Here is a 6,000-nt window from a genome sequence, read left to right as displayed (position 1 = left end):
AACTTGACTCTGGTTTCTGAAACAATGCTAATAAAAGCAGATGTGATTTAAAAAATAGCCCAGTGAAAATGAATTCCTGTGTTTTCTTTACAAAGATTATTTTAATCATGGATTATCTCTTAGGGGTTACATTTTTTACTATGACCTATCTATCATGGTTCAGGAACTTAAAAGGAAAAAAAAAAGAAAAAGAAAATTACTTTTAATTTAAGGAGTATTCTTGTTTTGACAGCATTTGTTTCATCTTCTATTTTAAAAGCTCTGTAAATCCTCACATCTTTACAGCAATTTACAAACAACTCTCCAATCACTATTTTATACTGAGTGTTGTTTTTGAATGGTGGTAAGAACTACTAGTGCCTTAGTGGGAGATTAAAATATTTATAAACAGTAATGAATTAACTTAAAGCCATTATTTGTACTAATTTTTTCTGGATGTGTGGGATTATAATAATTTTGTTTTCTTAATTTTGCTTGCTTTAATTTTATGTAATGAACATCTATTGCTTGAAAAAAAAAGAAAACACAGGAAAGTAGTCCCCAGTTGTTGAGAGTGTGAAGTTTTATACTCTATCCGTTTTAAAAGTATAATCTACTATGGACCAAGTGTCTGGGGATGCAGATAGAGCAATGAATGAGTCAACAATCCTTGCTGCCTTGGAATTTACATTCTAGAAGGGGTGGAGCACAACAGGTAATAAATAACCAACCTGCTGCATTATAGAAAACTGGCTGGGAAAAGAATTAATGATAAAGAGCTCTGTGGAAATGAACCATTAATACCTACCACTGTGTGAAGAACAATCTCTACCCATTTTGTTTGAGGATCTTAAATACCATTTTTTTTTTAAAAAAAGAAATAAAGGTAATTCATGCAGGGGTTTAAAATATAAAGTATATATATCAAGTATATAATGAAAACCAACCCTTCTGCCCACTTCCCCAGATACAATTAATGTTTTGCTTTTTGTTTTTCTGGTGGCAACTTTCCATACTTCTAAAAATATATTGTTATTATTTACGAACAGTAGACATTATCCATTGACATTTTTCTATGACTAAAGCACCATTACCTCTCCCCTTCAACACAGTTCTGCCACTATTTGTAGTTAATCCGTATTAGTTACATTAATGACATGATTAAACCTTTGTATTTTGTTCCAGAAAGAAAAAACAGGTATTTACCCACTTTGTAAAATGAGGATTTGGGAGAACCTACTTGGTTTTTACTTCTGCCACATCCCCATCTTCCAAAGACTTGTCAATTGAGCTGTTCTAACACTTGTATAGAACACACACATTTAAAAGCTCAGTGGCTCAATCTAAAAATGGAATGTGAACACTATTTTGAAGTAGGATTGAGCAACTTTTTTAGTCCTAACACTGGCTGCTGGCACTCAATGCCCTGTGTGGTAGGGCTGTGACTAGGCCTTGGTCACAAAATTTAAGGGGGCACTAAAACTCAGTAGTTCAGAGAGATGATATTTTAATGCAATGTTTAAAAAGTCTAAATGAATACAAAAAACTCATAATGAATAAAATATCAGCATTTTGAAATACAGACAGGCTCAGCAGAATGAGTAGAAAAGAGAAAAACAGAAGAGTTTATAGATGCACCCCACCATTAATAGTCGTCTTTGGAACATTCTATGGCATCTATGATTACACGGGTTGCTTATTCCAGCTGAAACACGTTCAGATGAGGGGTGAGGTATGCCTTTCAGACTAGGAATGTAGATACTAGATTTCAGGGGTGCCACCACCACTTTGATCTCCCAGCTTGCAAACTAGGATGATGTTAAATTAGGAAAACAGAATTTTTGTGATTTTAAACATGAATTGAGGGGAAGGGCAGCAGGTAGATTTACTTTATTCAGAATGTCCTGCTTTCCCAGTGGAGTTCCCTCCCCTGCTCTGTGCAGGCCTGTTGGTCGGGGCAGCACGGTGCTTTGAATAAAGGTCAGCAAAGGGGTCACCCTCTTGATTATTCTCTTTTACCAGGGAGGAGGAGGCAATCCTGGGCCTCTTTATCCACTACCGAGTCGCTGCAAAATCCTGGGCTTCCCTGACAGCTGCAAATTCCTACCAGGAGCTGCAAAACTTCTGAGGTTGCCATGGTCCGTGGGAGTGAAATGCCCGTCGCCCTCTGCTGCAGCGGCCCCGAGCACGCTGTTGCTGCCTCCCTGCGGCCCCTTTCAAAAGCCTTTGAAGGCGAGCCCTGGGGGAGAAGGGAGGACGGTACTTTAGCCAGGGCTTCCGTCCAAGAGGTTGTGGCGAATAAAAGAGGCTTTTTTCAAACTAACGGAGCAAGTACTGCGCTTGTTTGAAGGGATTTTGAACCCTGAGTCTTTCCCTGGAGGAAAAGAAAGAGTAGAGATGGTCCTTCCCAAGCCTCAGTTGCTGTAGGCAGCTCCTCCAGCATTTTTCTAGGCGCCCTCACCCTGAGTCTTTCTCTGAGGGGAGAGGAGGGCGGAGAAGACGCTCCCTAGACTTAACCTGCTGAGGGCAGCTCCTCCTAGCCTGTTTCAAAAGATTTCTCACCCTGGGCCTGACTTAAAAAAAAAAAAAAAAAAAAAAGAACCGGCTCCAAACTAACAGGAGGTGGTCAAGACTGAGAGGAGTTAACGGGGGTGACTTGCAAATTCTGGGACACTTTCAGAAAACACGGAACTAGCCGAAAGGCTGAGAAGCCCCTCAGCCCGGGCCTCTAGGGTTTCCCTCACACCTTCCTGCCCACCCCGTGCTCCTTAGGATCCGCGGGCCAGCCGCCGGGCAGCCGCGGGGCTGGTGCAGACAAAGCGGCGGCGTCGGGCGCTCCGCCGGACCAGTGCGGCTGGGGCGCAGGGCGCGAGGCCGGGCGGGCGCGCGACGACGGAGCGCGCGGGGAGGAGCCGCGGCCGCGTCTTCTCCTGGCGGCGCGCGCCCGCCCGGCCCCGCGGCGGCGGCGCGTCACCCTCTCCCCCGCCCCGAGCCCACGAGCCGGGAGGCGGTGGCTGCTGCTGCAGTGGGGCAGGTGGCGGCGACTGGCGGCTCTCGAGGCGGCGGCGGCGGTGAGCAGGGCGCGGCGCGGGCCCTCTCCCCTTCCCCGGTCCCCCCCGCCCCGCCGGGCCCGCTCCTGCCCGCCTGGCTGGGAGCCGGGGCCGGGCCGGAGTCCGTGAGGGGGCCGAGTCCCGCGCGCGGGGCCACCCCTGAGGATAGCCGCGGAGTCCCGGGAGGGTGGCCTCGGAGGCCAGGGGTCCCTGGGGCGCTCGTCCCGGAGCCGGAAAAGTGGCCGGCCCTGTCGGCGCCGAGCCCGGCCTTCCCTTCCTCCGCCCGCCTCAAGATGGAGCTTGGACTCCGTGCCCTGCGCCGCCCCGGGCCGCTCCCTCCCCGGCGCCCCGCGGCCCCCCGCTCGGCCGGGGGTCTGGGCTGGCCGCGGCCCCGGGAGGGGAGGCCGAGGCCCTGCGGGACCTGTTGCCCCGGGCGCCGCCGCCCGGCCGCCTGAACGCTCCTCGGGCCCGGCGCTGGCACCCGCGAGCCGGATGGAGGGCACCCGGGCCGTGGCCTCTGGCTGCGCCCGCCAGAGAGCTGCCCGGCTGGCCTCCGGCCCGCTTGGCCGTGGCTTTTGTTACCCCCCCCCCCCCGCCACGGGGGACTGAGATTCTTGGAAAAGGTGGATGACAAGAGGTGACAAGGATTTCTGAAATAACACCGCCGCCCCGTAACGAACCTTCTGTCTCGGCCGGGGATTGGCTCGGAGGACAGATGACACTTGTTCAGAGATTATTTTAAAAGCAGAGCCTTCTGAGGCCCCTAATTTGGACGTCCTGGGCTTCAAAAAGCTGATTTTGGTCTGTGCATAAACCCTGAACTCGCCTGTTTCTCCACTTAATGTGGCTTTTCCATCTGGCAGAAACCGAGCGCCACCCCTCCTCCCGTCACAGCCCCACCTCTTTGGTATGAAGAAATTACACATTAAGTCTGTAATGCTTTTAAATACCTGTTTTCAGCAAAACTTGGGCGCCAGTTACCGTATTTAAAAAGGAGGGTGGAGAAAATTGTGCAATTTTGGGGTATATATATATATATATATTTTTGGACTCAGCAGGCTTGCCTTCTTTCTGTTGTAAGTGTGCCTGGCCAGTAAAAGCTCAGTATTAGTGTTGCTGCGCCTGGTAGGTTATGATTCTGGTTGGTGCTGTTTTATTATCATTGCTATTTCCGATAGTATCCACAAGTCGGGAGACCAAATGTATTTGACTTTTGGGTTTAATGGTAACATTTGCAAGAATTCTCTGTTGTTGTTTCTCAGCTTTTGGGCATTTTTTTTCTCTGGAAATAGTAACATTTATTGAGAGCTTCCAGTGGTCAGGCTCTGGGCAAGTCTTTTATGTGTTTTATCTCATTAATCAGCCTAACTCAATGAGGGTGCTATCTTATCTCCATTTTACAGAAGAGGCATAGAAAGGTCAAGTACTTTGCCCAGGGTCACACAGCTGGTGGTGTCAGGATTTGAGTTCCCAGGTTCTGACTCCAGGTGCTTACTTACTAAATTAGTATAGTGAATCTTGGGCAAGGAACAAGCCTGGCCTTTACTATACTAAAGCAAAGGAAGTGGGTGATTGCTTGGCCAAGGGTTGGTGCTGGGGTTTTTAGGTGCATAGAACATGGTAAAGTACATCTTAGACTTCCCACTAGGCCTAGTTCAAACTGAAACCAGGTGAGGACCCTGCATCCATATTCTGTCTAAAAATAAAGATCCTGCCCTTCCCTACTTTTTCAGCAGTTGCTTAAGCTCCTACTGTTCTTCAGCACAACATAAGCTGATCTGGTTTCTGTTCTTTAGTTTAGAATTTGGCCCTTCTTACTTACATTAAAAAATTATTTTTTACCAGTGTCTAACATTGAGTCTGTCACATCCCATGTGACCTATAAGTGCATGTGAACTTAACTCAGTAAGGTTTGACTCTTGCTTTTTCTCTCTGTTGGAATTCTAAGCCCAGTGGTTTATATATAATATATATGTATGTATGTGTATATATATATATATATATATATATGAGATGAATTGGTGCTCTTATAATCCATATGCAGGTAGGCACCTCTGAATTTTGTCACATATTGACTGCTTGGTGTTCTACATTATTTTTGCAGATATATTTCTGGATATACATATATACACATGCACACACACACACACACATATATACACATATGCATTCTGGGAATACATATGGCAAGGATCTTGTATTTCACTTTATAGCACCCTCTGCAGGATTCTGCGGAGTCCTATGTGTTCAGTAAACATTTATTATTTACTTAATTCAAAATATGAAGTCCATAAGTGTCAAGATTAGTTTTATAGAAGTCAAAGCTAAAGAAAAAAGAGATGGGGTAATGTAGTAAGGTCACAGGCAGATGGCTTTAATATTTGTTAACATTAAAGGAAAACTTTGTCTCTGTGGTGTTAACTAAAGTAAGACTTTTCATCTCAGAACTTTCTACTTTGTCCTAGTTATCAGCTTTTTTCCTCCCTCCCTTGTACAAATGAGGTATGAGGTCGAGTGTGTTTTTCTGATATAAAGAATGGACAGTATTGTTTATTAGTCACGACAAGCCTATAGTTCTCTTTTTAGTTTTTTTGAAGTGTTCTGATAGTCTCCCCAAAGACAGCTTGTGGAGCTATGGTGTACCTATGTGTGGGCTGTAATTAGATCTCATTCAGTATTCACTCAACAAATATTTATGGAGCACCTACTTGTGTGCCAGGTGCTGTTCTGGGTACAGGCGATACAGCAGTGAATAAAACAGGATCCCTGCTCCCTTGGAACTCTTCAGGTATGGGAGGCAGACAGTAACCATGTTAATATAATTTATTGCATGTTGGAAAGTGATACATGATAAGAAAAATCAAGGAAGGAAGACAATGTGAGGTTTTGGGGACAAGAGTTGGGGTAATGGAAATTTTGGGTAGAGTGGTAAGAGGGGACCTTGCTGAGAATGTGACTTTTGAGTAGAGAT

At 46.1% G+C, this 6,000-nt stretch overlaps 1 protein-coding gene across 12 annotated transcripts in view; it reads left to right on the top strand.

Moving 5' to 3' along the window:
• The first annotated feature begins 2,915 nt into the window (after nt 1–2,915).
• Nucleotides 2,916–6,000, top strand: part of CLIP1 (CAP-Gly domain containing linker protein 1) — a 124,956-nt gene continuing 121,871 nt past the window's right edge. For all 12 annotated transcript variants that reach the window (XM_057492507.1, XM_057492508.1, XM_057492506.1 and 9 more), the window contains exon 1: nt 2,916–3,050. The gene's annotated coding sequence lies outside the window, so the exon portion shown is untranslated. The remainder of the gene's footprint in view (nt 3,051–6,000) is intronic.

The sequence above is a fragment of the Manis pentadactyla genome, chromosome 14 (genome assembly GCF_030020395.1).
Source record: "Manis pentadactyla isolate mManPen7 chromosome 14, mManPen7.hap1, whole genome shotgun sequence".
NCBI classification, from domain to species: domain Eukaryota; kingdom Metazoa; phylum Chordata; class Mammalia; order Pholidota; family Manidae; genus Manis; species Manis pentadactyla.
The sequence above is the reverse complement of the archived record's forward strand: the minus strand, read 5'-3'. Positions and strand labels throughout refer to the sequence as shown.